Source organism: Hordeum vulgare, chromosome 1H, assembly GCF_904849725.1.
Source record: "Hordeum vulgare subsp. vulgare chromosome 1H, MorexV3_pseudomolecules_assembly, whole genome shotgun sequence".
NCBI classification, from domain to species: Eukaryota; Viridiplantae; Streptophyta; class Magnoliopsida; order Poales; family Poaceae; genus Hordeum; species Hordeum vulgare.
The window spans coordinates 115,832,931-115,846,142 of NC_058518.1; the positions used below are offsets into that span (position 1 = coordinate 115,832,931).

A 13,212-nucleotide genomic window follows, 5' to 3' on the forward strand; every position below is an offset into this window, starting at 1 on the left:
AAATGTAGAAATATAAACATAGGATGTTGAATATACTAGTTAAATATCCTTCAAAGATTTGTTTCCTTAACGAAGAATAACAAAGATGTTACTCTTGGAGTTCCCCGCATCAAGGAAATCATCAATGCTGTTAAAAAGATAAGCACACCAATTATCACTACAGAACTTCTGTCTGAGCAGGATGAGTTGTTTGCAGCCAAAGTGAAATGTTCTATTGAGAAAGTAGTGCTGGGTGAGGTAAGTTATTCAGATAATTATATTCTTTTGAACTTGTATATGCACTTAAAGGAAGTTTGTCTGCTTGCATTTTGCTCTCGGTATTGTTAAACATGTCACATTTTTTTCTTTTCGAAAAGGAGGCCTCGCCCCGGCCTCTGCATCGAGTGATGCATACAGCCATTTTATTTAATAACTGAAAAGATCCGAAGTAGGTACAAAGTCGAAAAGTAAAGGGAAAATAAATTACAAGGCAATGAACGCCTAAGCCGAATATCTGGATAGGAGTAGTTGACTAATTCCCTATTCTATCAGCATGTCGCCATCCATATCGGCTGAAGATAGCCTGAGCTACCATCTTCCATCGGGCACACCCAGTAACCAAAGGCTCCCTGGTTTCCACAGGAGTGAGTAAGGACCACATGCGGATCAATGCGGTAGCCCTGAAGATGACCTGCAAAAAGTTGATAGATTGTTCTCTGTTAAAAACTAGGTCATTTCTGCAATTCCATATAGCCCATAAAAGTGCAGAAGTTCCAACTCGAATTAACTTAGCGAACGAGATATTAACCCCGTCAAGCCATGTCCCAAATAACATGTTAATGCTAGTCGGCGGGGTGATGTTAAAAGCTATATGGATTGAGCGCCATAATATTTTAGCCATAGGGCAGTCCAGAAAGAGGTGCTTGATAGTTTCATATGTTTGACAGAAGTTACATCTCCGATTTCCTTTCCAATTTCGCTTGGCCAAGTTATCCTTAGTTAAAACAACTCCTTTGTGGACAAACCACAAAAAGATTTTTAACTTAGGGGGAACCTTAACGTTCCAAATATGTGAAGATTTTGGAATAACTGAACTATCAATAACATGGTCATACATTGATTTCACGGTAAACGTCCCATTGGAGGTCAGTTTCCAAACAATCCTATCCGGATCATCAGAAAGACTAACATCCATTAGCCTTCTGACTAGATGTAGCCATCTGACCCATCTATTTCCTACCAAGGATCTGCGAAACTGAATGTTGAGAGGCATCTCACGTAACACTGCCGCAACAGTCGTCTGTCTGCGTTGGGGAATGTGATACAGCTGCGGATATTGAAGGGCTAGAGGCTCGTCACCTAGCGAGATATCCTCCCAGAATCTAGTAGCTTCACCATTTCCGATGATGAATTTAGTCCTGTTAAAAAAGGCTATTTTTGTCTTCATGAGACCCTTCCAAAAAGGTGAATCTCCAGGTCCCACAGTAACCTGAGCTAAGGTTTTTTGCTGTAGATACTTGTTCTTCAGAATTTGTATCCACATACCTTCTGATTCCACAGATAGCCTGAAAAGCCACTTGCTGAGCAGACACCTGTTCCTAACCTCTAAGTTTTCAATCCCCAACCTCCCTGATCTTTGGGTCTACAAATAATATCCCATCGAGCCAGCCTATATTTGGTCTTGACCTCATCACTCTGCCAGAAAAATCTTGATCGGTAAAAATCCAACCTTTTGCGCACCCCAACTGGTACTTCGAAAAAGGATAGAAGGAACATTGGCATACTTGTCAACACTGAGTTAACTAAGACCAATCGTCCTCCGTAGGATAATAGCTTGCCCTTCCAGCAGCTCAATTTTTTCTCAAACCAATCCTCGATGCACTTCCATTCCTTAATGGATAATTTTCGGTGATGAATAGGGATCCCTAAGTACGTAAACGGTAGCGAACCACTCTCGCAACCAAATAGTTGATTATAAGTGAGTTGTTCTTCTTTTGCGTCTCCAAAGCAAAAGAGTTCACTTTTAAAGAAGTTAATTTTCAGTCCAGATAGTTGTTCGAATAAGCATAATATTAACTTCATGTTTCTTGCTTTGTTGAGATCGTGTTCCATGAAAAGGATTGTGTCATCCGCATATTGTAGGATGGAAACACCCCCATCTACTAGATGTGGCACTAGTCCCCCTACTAACCCTTTTTCATTAGCCCTCCTGATCATGAGCGCTAACATATCTGCTACGATGTTAAATAAAATAGGTGACATAGGATCTTCCTACCTAAGACCCTTTAGTGTCTGAAAGAAATGACCTACATCATCATTCACTTTAATACCGACACTACCCTTTTGTATAAAACGATCGATATGCTTTCGCCAAATCTCGCAAAACCCCTTCATGCGCAGAGTTTGTTGCAAGAAAGACCATTTGACTTTGTCGTAAGCCTTTTCGAAGTCTACCTTAAATAAGACTCCGTTAAGCTTCTTGGAATGTAATTCGTGAAGGGTTTCATGGAGAACAACCACCCCTTCGAGAATATTCCGACCAGGCATGAAAGCCGTCTGCGAAGATTGCACCATAGAATGTGCCATCTTAGTTAAACTATTTGTCCCCACCTTTGTGAAAACTTTGAAGCTAACATTAAGCAGACATATGGGGCGAAATTGTTCAATACGCTAAGCACCCTCTTTTTTTGGTAGCAACGTGATCGTACCAAAATTAAGATGAAAGAGTTGTAAGTGCCCGGAGAACAAATCGTGAAACATTGCCAAGAGATCTTTCTTAATAATATGCCAACATCTCTTATAAAACTATCTGGCCCCGGCGCTTTACCGTTTTTCATACCCTGAATCGCCTGTAGCACCTCTTTCTCTAGGAATGGAGCAGATAAACACTCATTATCGGCCTGTCCAATCTGAGGAATATCCGCGGTCTGATGCTCGTCCATAGACACAAAACTATGAGTCGGAGCACCGAACAACCTTTTATAATAGTTTGTGATGTACAACTTTAGATTCTCATGACCTACTATTGTACCCTCATCTTGCTCAAGTTGTATAATCCTCTTTTTCCGATGTTTGCCATTTGCAATCAAATGGAAAAATTTAGTGTTATCATCCCCCTGGACAATTGCCCTAACTTTTGCTCTGACAGCCCATTTCATTTCCTCTTCTCGAAGAAGGACTCGAACTCTTTGTTCAACTTCGTACTTTAAGGCCCTCTCTTGTTCATCCAGCATGCGAGTTTCTGCCTGACGATCTAGAGTATCTATAAGTTTGAGCAGTCTATCTTGCTCATCTCGATAGACCCCAGATATATTCTTAGCCCAACCTCTCAAGAATTGTCTAAGATGTCGTATTTTATTTTGCCAGACATCAACACTAGAGTTCCCACCCGCATGCTTGTTCATTCCCTAGAAATCATGTCGACAAACCCCTCACGTGTGAACCAGCTTGATTCAAAAGAGAAAGCATCACTTCTCCCTTTGTGAGTGGCCTGGCCAGAATCTAGTAGGAGAGGGGTATGGTCAGATATCGCCCTTTGAAGTGCACATACTGTGACTAGCGGGAACTTCTCTTCCAGTCAACACTCGTAAGTACCTTGTCCAATTTTTCAAAAGTTTGATTAGGTAGAGAATTGGCCCAAGTATATTTCCTACCTGAGAGATCGATCTCCCGTAGGTTGAGACTCTCTATAATTGTGTTGAACATAAAAGGCCATCTGCCATCAAAGTTATCATTGTTCTTCTCATCAGCTCTCCTGATGATATTAAAATCACCACCTACCACTAGTGGTAAAGTGTCATCGCAAATTCGAACCAAATCAGCCAGAAAAGCTGGCTTTTGCTCTGTTTGTGCGGCCCCATAAACCGCAACCAGAGCCCATTGGAACCCATCTTCCTTGGTTCTAATTCGAAATTTGACCGAGAACTCCCCAAGCACTACTTCTCGAACTTGAAGTGTATGACACCGGACACCAAGTAAGATCCCTCCGGATCTTCCTCTTGGGGGGAGACAATGCCAATCAAATTCAACACCTCCCGAAAGAGAGTTTAGAAATTGCGATGTAAAATTATCCCGACCCGTCTCCATCAACGCGATGAAGTCAAGACTATGATGTAACGTAGTTTCTGCAAGGAACCGGATTTTAGCCAAGTCTCTCAGATCTCTGCTGTTCCAAAACATTCCTTTCATATTTCATCATGGAATTTTTTAGCAGTCTTGAATCTAGCACTCCTACGAATTGCAGAGACAGTATAGACCCTCCTTTTATAAGTGCGTTTTGGCTTTTCAGAAACATAATCCTGGTCCATATAACCAGTCGTATTTTCGGCACCCTCATGTAGTGTAGCATTGGGCTGCTGATCTATCTGCACGCCCTCCTGAGACTCCTCTCTATCCTCAGGTGAGACTAAATTATCACATAGTAAATTCAGACCTCCCATGTTAGATATTGCCTCATCATTCATTGGTTTAATGGCAGCTAGGGTTCGAATAATATCCAAAGCCCTATCAACTTCTAAGTCCAATAAGTCATTAATAGATTTGGAAATTTCTTTGCTAGTACTACCCAAGTTGACCCCCATAGAGGTGGCATTATCTATAATGTCTTGCGGTGAAAATTGAAGAATAGAATGCTCAGTATTAATGGACATACCTGTCGAATTCTGAACATCTTTCATTCTAGCCGCCCTCATAGCACGGCCAATCTGCAAGTCATCCACGTCTAGCTGGGATTGTACCCGATTACTAGACCGTCTATCTGGACCCATCGGATCTGGAACTCCACCAAACGCTATGACTTCATCAACTGAGATCTCAACAGGCCGTGGCGCAGAAACAGTACGAGAATCAGCACCCTCTTCCAGTGCATGTCGAATTGTCCCAGTGAGAACACCATCTGTGGCCAAACTCGCCTCTCCATTGTTGGCTTCCCCCAACGCTGCTCCCAGCTCGCCTCCAACGTCCGGCGCAGGCACGGTCATGCAAGCCTGTTCATCAACGTGCACCTGGCTGTCGGCCACCGCAATGGAGTGCGCCGCAACATCGACCCGAATCTCTGTTGCATGGTCTACGCGCACCGCCATGCAGGATGCGTCGAGCTCATGTGGATCCCCACCCGTGCAAGCCCCAACGTCCATCATCTCAGTCGCAGCACGCTGGTAGTGCACTGGTGCTGGTGCAGCCATGCTGTCGGAGCTAGCGGCAACAGGTGGAAGGGCAACACCATGCACGGTAGTGGGAACCTCCCCAGCACCAACATCATGCATGGTAGTGGGAACCTCCCCAGCACCTAACTCCCTCACTGGAGCATCTCCAACCGCGCTAAGACACCTCTCTGGATGAGCCTCCAAATCCAACTGCATACTCTCAGGTCGGTTACTAACAAGCTTTGCATCTGCCAGATATGCCTCCAAAGAAACCGGTTGCAACATATTAGTAGACTGCAGAATACCTATGTTGTTCCGAGGATTCTTTCCCGTGAACCTCGGAAGTCTCGCCTGTATGCCCGAAGACGTGTACAAGGACCAACCGACTTTTGCCGGCGCAGATGCAGATTTAAAAGATCCAAACCGCAAATCCAGATCAGAAGCAGAAACCCCGTGATTTGTACCAGTGCCTGAGTGTTGCATATCCTGAGTGGGTTGTGCATTCTTCTGAGAAGAAAAAGTAGGCCCTGGCTCAAAAGAACTACCATTCTCCTTAGCACCATTTGCATCATCTCCATCGGTCATATTGGTGTCTTCATCGGTGACCGGTGAATCAAAAAGAGTAGGACTCTCTATTTCCAACTGGAGCGTGTATCGCATCCCTTCAAAAGTCCAAATGACCTCATCTGGAATAATCTGAATATCTAGCACACTCACAAGCATCCTCGCGATACCTTTGGCTCTAGTGAACACCATATCCACCTCCTCTGTTTTACCAATAAGCGAACCCAAACTCCATACAACGCTAAAGTCATTCATAGCCTTGGTAGGAGCTCCTGCAAAGTGCACCCAAATCTGAGGTAGAGGAACGCCCTTCGGCTCCTCACTCTTCCAGGCATCAAACTCAAGAACACAACTTGTGCTAGCTACTCTGCACATACCGAACTTCAGCAAGCGAGCTAAGTCCTCCTTGGTAGGAAAAACGACCTTGAAGACATTGTCTGAAATCAAAACCGGTTCCCACCGAAAAGTTACTGAAACAAGTTCCTTAAGCTGTTGCACCACCTGCTCCACAGTCAAGACTCCCCGAGTCACCGTCACCGTGCCCGTGAAACCAGCATCCGGTGTGTGAAGTGTTGCCGTTGCCGCCGGTGACTCGAAGAACATTAGTTCTTGACTGGATACGCCATAGATGGTCACAACCGGCATACTCCCATCCGTAAGAGGACACTTAGCCTCACCATGCGTCGGCTTAAGGCAAATCATACAGAGCTCAGCCTTGCACTCGGACACAAAGTGCCCCGCCTCACTGCAGCAATAACACACCATCTTCTCTTTCTTGCGTGCCCACTTGGAGGGCCTATCACCTCCCTCTCCTTTTGCAACCACAGGAGCTTGTTTTGGTATAACCGGGTCAGCCGCCACCTTCTCTGGAACAGTCGCCCTAACAACATCATCTGCCGGCGGCTCTTGAACAGGCAGATTAGGCCTTGGCTTCCTACCTCCACCTCTGCCCGCCCAATTCTGTCGAAATCCCCCTCTCTTGTGATGAGGAGGTCCCGACGTCCCCGGCACAAAATTCCCCGGCGGTGCAGTGAAAGACTGGTTAGGTCCATTGTTGGAAGCTGCATGCCCACGGCCGCCACCATAAGATGCTGGCCCGCGAAACTGGCCCTCTCCATAGGCGTTGCCGCCGTCACTGCCCCAACGACCGCGCTGCTGCGGCCGCTGATCTGCAGGTTCCCCAACCTGACCGGGAGGGCCGAGCTGCCGACCTGCCTGCGCTGCACCGGGAGGGCGCGCCATCTGAGCAGCAGCAGGCTGCTTTGCAATGTTGGGGCGATCCCCCTGCCCAGAAGGTCGAGGCTGCGCAGTCGGTGGAGGTCTGGCATTGCCCCTGCCTGCCATGCTCACGGCAGTGGAAGGAGGAGGCGGCACCCGCGCAGCTCGTCCAGAACCCAACGATGGGAATCCACGGTGCTGTCGCCGAGGAACCCTAGGTTCAGGCGCCCTCGTGCAGGCGCTATAGTTCCCGTGATGCAAATCGCCCGAAGCAGTCGATCGCTCTGGATTATCTGTCGTCGACTTAGCTGTTGCCTGGGCCATATACCCAGAACAGACGCTGTCCGACTTGGACTTGTCGACAGGGCTTTCCTCCTGGGCCTTATACCCAATATAGTTAACTTTGGCAGATTCGAAAACGAACCCAGCAGCCTCCGTTACCGATTTGAAAAAAGCCTCCCTGTGGTCAGATCGCGCAGAACTCGGCTTGGTCATCGCTGTTGGCACAATTTTCGGACCTGCCAAGTTTTTCTTCTTCCTTCCCTTGGCTAGGCACCATCTTGCCGCCGGGAAGAAATCAGAAAGAGTAATCGGTGCAAGCTGCACCGCTGGCAAGGGGCCAATCCATGGACGAACGGTGTGCTTCAACACAGCCTTCTTCGGGCCCCTAGCTATAGTTTTAACTTGTTGTCTGATGGAACCATTCTCGAAACGAACAACATTAGCTGCAGCAGTTGAAAGATCAAATGCCTCGAAATCGATCTCTTCGACCTCGTCCTCCGATTCCTGATCTGCCAGGACCCAAAATCGCCCTCCAAACCGAGGGGAACTAGAAATAAGGTCAGTACTCACCTTGCCATTGCGAAAACCCCATTGATGAGCCTCATGGAGTTCTCTAACGATGAGCTTGAATCCATCTATCTCCATGGTTTGTCCGATCGTCGGAGTTTCCCCATCTTGCAAGTAACGGCCTGCAAGAATATCATTATCTTCATCCCTAATGGTGATCCAGCGAGATACCTGATGGAGTTTGATGGATCCCGATCTCTGCACTCGCTCCTCGGAGGAGGTGTCTACGAACGACACCGTCCAGTTCCGATGCGCATCCCTGCAGATCCCATCTTCTGAGATGAAAGACTCGCCGCTCAGCTGAACGGACTCCACTCCGAGCGATCCATCGGTGGCCGGAGAGGTCCCTCCGATCGGCTCTCTGACGACCAAGGAGAGTGCCCCGGTGGCCTCCTCCGAGATCGCCCCTCCTTTCGCCTCGGGAGCCATCGTTTTCATAACAATATATGGTCTAGAACTTGCCTGTTGAGCCTTAAACATGTCACATGAATTTAGTGCATTCATAGTTACAAAGAATTGTCATTTGACATTCTCCCAGGAATTAAATATACATGCACTTCACCAATCTTTGGACTTTGCTGTGGATGCACAAAATCTTTGATTTTTTGTTTGGCTGTCTAGCAAAATATATTATAAAAATATCTGTGTACATGTTTTATTAGCTATGTATGGATAATGTTTACAGTTAGTTTAATAACCAATCTTGCATTATTGTGTATGAATTCACACATGTTGGTTTGAGTTGAGATTATTCAATGTTTTAGTTTGTGTAGTCATGTTTTTTTTTTGCATGAGCTCAAAATAAAGAAAAAGATCTGCGTATGCTATATGTAACTCGAGTTGAACATTTTCTTCCCTCAAAAAGGAGGTTGAAACCCCGACATTACAGATAACTTTTGTAAGGAAGCACTCAACTTGACGAGAAACCTTGTTATGTTCAACAGGTGGCAGCAGCCATAAAGATTGTCTTAAAATCAAACCAGCCATATTTGGTTGTTAAACTCGATACGCAGGGCATGGAAAGGTACATGGGAATCTCGTCTGACACCGTGCAGCTGTCAATACTAAATCATGCAAAAACAAAGTTGAAGTCTGAGGTATGAACAAAGCTCCGAAGTCGCGTGATGTGCCCATCATTTTCTCTGCAATTGTATTTATGATATATCATATTTACAGCATGTTCGTGTCATCGATGAAACCAAGTTGAGAATATATCCAGCCGGAACAGACAAGTCCAAACTTCAGCTTGAGCTGCACAATCTCAAATCGATGCTTCCAAAACTAATTGTGAAGGTAAAAAAAAAGTATGCTGTACATTTTCTGACATCCATTATGGTTATGTAGCTGACCTTCCTACTGATCTTCAGGGCATTCCAACTGTTGAAAGAGCTGTTGTCAACCCTGTTTTAAGACGCGATGGAAGTTTCGACAGATACAACTTGTTGGTTGAAGGGTAAGGGTTCTTATTTATTGCTTCTGTAAATTGTTTATAAGCCTCACTGTGACTTCTTGGATGCTAGTCTAAGATGATGATATGCCATGAAACAATTCTTTATTGCAGAACAAACCTCCTGAAAGTTTTGGGTACTCCTGGAGTTGATGCTAAGAGAACAAAAAGTAACCACATATTGGAAGTGAACCAAACACTTGGAATTGAAGCTGCAAGGAGATCTATCATTGATGAAATTCAGTATACCTTTGAAAATAACAACATGATGATTGATCTGAGACATATGATGCTTCTGGCAGACCTGATGACATACAAGGTTTGTAGAGTCATCTTACACTGATCACCATTTTAATCATCCATCCATCTGCCTCAAGACTGACTAATAAATGTACATATGCTGCCGGTTTCACAGGGTGAAATTTTGGGCATCACGGCTAGCGGCATCGCAAAGATGAAAAGCAGCGTGCTGATGCTGTCTTCATTTGAGAGAGCTTCGGAGCATCTCTTCAACGCTTCATACACTGGTCGCGAGGATCAGATAGAGGGAGTTAGTGAATGCATCATCATGGGCATACCCATGCAACTCGGCACTGGTATCCTCAGAGTCAGGCAAAGGTAGGTGTAACGTATTGCCCTTGAATTTTGCTATTTTGTTGTTCTTAGACCTGTTTTCGACGGCACTGTATGTTTACTTTTTATATACGATGGAACCCTTAACCAAACAGACAAGTAAGCACATGATTAAATGCGTGGCATTTATTTTCCTTGCAGGCTCCAGGATTTGCCTGAATTCAAGTACCAGCCGGATCCAATTCCACTGTGAGATCGAAGAAGCTTGGATTTGGAGATGCATAACATGGGACTTTAGTTTATTTACAGCTCGTTTGGCACCCTCATTTCATTTCATTTGGTGGACGTGTCAAGAGGACCTATTTACGCTTCAATACTTACAGGTGCACGTCATGTAAATGAAATTTTGAATGGAAATGAAGACTTGTATGCAGAAGGCACTTCAGAATGGAGATTGACATGTTTCGAGCGTTGATTCAGAAATTGCGTGAGAATGCCCGCCTTGTTGCGTCAGAATTACTAGTGCAGATTCAGTTGCATGCTAAACAAAAGGATGTTGTCATACCCACTAAAATACGGAGTATAATGGACCAGCTACGGCTGACTGAACTAACAAAACAAAAGTACTCCCTAAAATAGCTATCTAAAGGATCTTATATTAATTCACAAAGGGAGTATATGCCACCTTTTTTTTTTTTTTTTGAAAAAGGAGGTTCAAACCCCGGCCTCTGCATCAATTGATGCATACGGTCATCTTTATTAATTATTCAACATAGGTCTAACAAGAACATACATCAAACCATCCGAAGCCATCACTCACACCTACAAAACTCGATAATGTGGAGTGCTTTCACTCCCCATATCTAAAACCGCTGCCGTCATCAATACATCCACATAACGTATCGAAACCCACAACTGGTGCAGCAAACCTAAAGCGTACACCACATGCACACGTTTTAGATGCCGCTATCATCATCAGGCCGCTAACCCATCTTCAGGAGAGAGATCCGTATCATCCTTGCCAGTCCGTCCATCCGTCGACGCCACCACGGCTCGTCAGTCCAGACGCGAAGATTCTGGAAGATCTGTCGTGCGTAGCACCTACCGACCAGGCATGACACAACGTAGCACCTGTCGGGCAGGCATGACTTGACATCTCCACCGAAAGCTCCGTGCAAGATGATTGACGCCACCACGACACCAAACAGCGCCACCGCCCTGCGCTCATTCGTCCAGACACGAAGATTTTGGAAGAACTGTCGTGCGTAGCACCTACCAACCAGGCATGACTCAGCGTAGCACCTGTTGGCCAAGCATGACTTGATAGTTCCACCAAATCTTCGGGCCAGACGAAGCCGCTCCATCTCCTGCCTCTGTCATCCAGCGCTGCTCCACAAACGATGCTCCTAAGAGAGAAACGACACCGCTGTACCGCCATCGTCCGATCTGGAAAGTCAGATCTTAGGGTTTCCCTCGAAGCAGTGCCCACCACCAGCAACTGTCCAGGACCCACATAGTGCCCACCACCACTCAGACATCAAGGTGACGCCTTCAGGAAGGTCACGACGTCAAGGACGCCGCCGCCGCCCACCGAAGTTAGGGTTTTCACCCGAGAGGCAGTGAGGTAGGAAGTGGAGGAGCAGACGTAGACGGACGTCTCCAGGAAGAAAAACGGTGCCCTTGAGCATCGTTGTCGGTGCAGCCGGCCAGGGCCGACCAATGGGTTTCGCCTTATCTGAATCTCCTCCACCATCTTCATCCGCGGCCACGCCGACAACGCCAGGAAACCGCGGGAGAGAAGCACACCGCGGGTATCTGGATCAATGAAGATCCAATCTGAGCAGTGACGAGTACCACCACCCTACGCTGGCCGATGGCGTCTGGGCGCCGGATCCAGAAGGATCTGGCCCGAACTCGACGACGCACGCGACCACCATGTCTTGCCCCTCTCGCAGCCGCCACACCGTGCCGCAAGAACGAACCCCAGTCATCGACGCGCTCCGCACGCCGCTGCTAGGATCCACATGCAGCGCCGCCGCACCGCGCGCTAGTCCGGCGCCTCCTCACGAACGACCGTCCCGCGCCAGCCATGTCGCATGAAGGGGAGAGGATCCTCGCCGCCGCCCCTGCCGGCCAGGCTTCGCCCGACGGCGCTGCTGACGGCGGCGAGGATGAAGGAGGAGCGAGGGAGGACCGACGGCGGCGGCTAGGGTTACCCCCTGGTCGCCCACGGGGGCGACGGGAGGGGGTTAAGGGGGGGGGGGGGGCGACAGGAGGCGGCGGCTAGGGTTACGGGAGGAGGCGACGGCTCAGTGGATGGAGGTGTTTCCAGATGAACCAAGTCGTGAAGACCACGCCAGTCTGCAAATGCGCTTTAAAATGGGGAGAATTTCACTTCCCGGCCTCTGCACCAACTAAGGATGCATACAACCATATTAGTATGAATACCAAGATAAACATGGTCTTCAGAATGTTTTTAAATGAGTATCAAGATATTTCTTGATGAGTAGTTCCACCACACATCAAACTTGGTCCTCAATAAATGGAGGAAAACTTATGTGCATCACCTGTCAATTTTAGGAATTGAATTTGGGTCTTTAGGCTGCACAACCGCATGCCCAACCACTGAGCCAAGGCTCTGTGTGCTTTAAATGGGGAGTATATGCCACCTACAGATCAAGCTTACATGCGTTTAAATCAAACACACACGGGAGATCCACCTTCAGCTCAAGCTTACATACAAGGTGTTAGGCCTTTTAGCCCGAGCACTAATAGTTGTAGATGACACCAAGAGAGTTGGAACAATTTTCGTTGGTTTATTTCTCACACAATGCCATGCCAATCTGAGGGGTTGGAGATATATATTTATAGGCTGCTAGCTAGCCAAGCATATGCTAAGATGCAAGTCTAAGATGTTAGTCTAAGATGCTAGTCTAAGATGCTGCTAAGATGTTAGTCTAAGATGCTATCCTAACTGCCAGTCCTTGGTTGTCAAGGATTCTATCCTAACAGCCACAAGGACCATGTGCTGCAGCCCCACAAAGGTCATGTGCTGCAGCTCCATAAAGATCCTAGTACAGAGACCAGCAGGGCATTTCCTCCACTACCCCGTCGGTAGACAACCGCCTCATGCGGGCTTTGCTCGAAGCCCATCTTCTTTAGCGTGGAGTCTAGCTTCGGGTTCCACGCCCTAGGTGCGTGCCGTAGGCCATAGAGAGCCTTACGCAAGCGGAGTACCTTTCCCTCCTGGTCGGGGATCGCAAATCCCGACGGCTGATGCACGTAGACTTCCTCCTTCAAGTCGCCGTTGAGGAATGCCGACTTGACATCCATGTTATGGACACGCCAGCCCTCCTAGGCAGCTGGCGCAAGGAGAAGTCGCATGAACTCCATCTGTGCCACGGAAGCAAAAGCGTCGTTGAAGTTGACCCCTTCCTG

The 13,212-nt window shown here is 47.1% G+C and overlaps 1 pseudogene; it reads left to right on the plus strand.

Annotated features, from left to right (window-relative positions):
- Nucleotides 1–10,249, plus strand: part of LOC123426683 — a 32,543-nt pseudogene extending 22,294 nt beyond the window's left edge.
- The last annotated feature ends 2,963 nt before the right edge of the window (nt 10,250–13,212 follow it).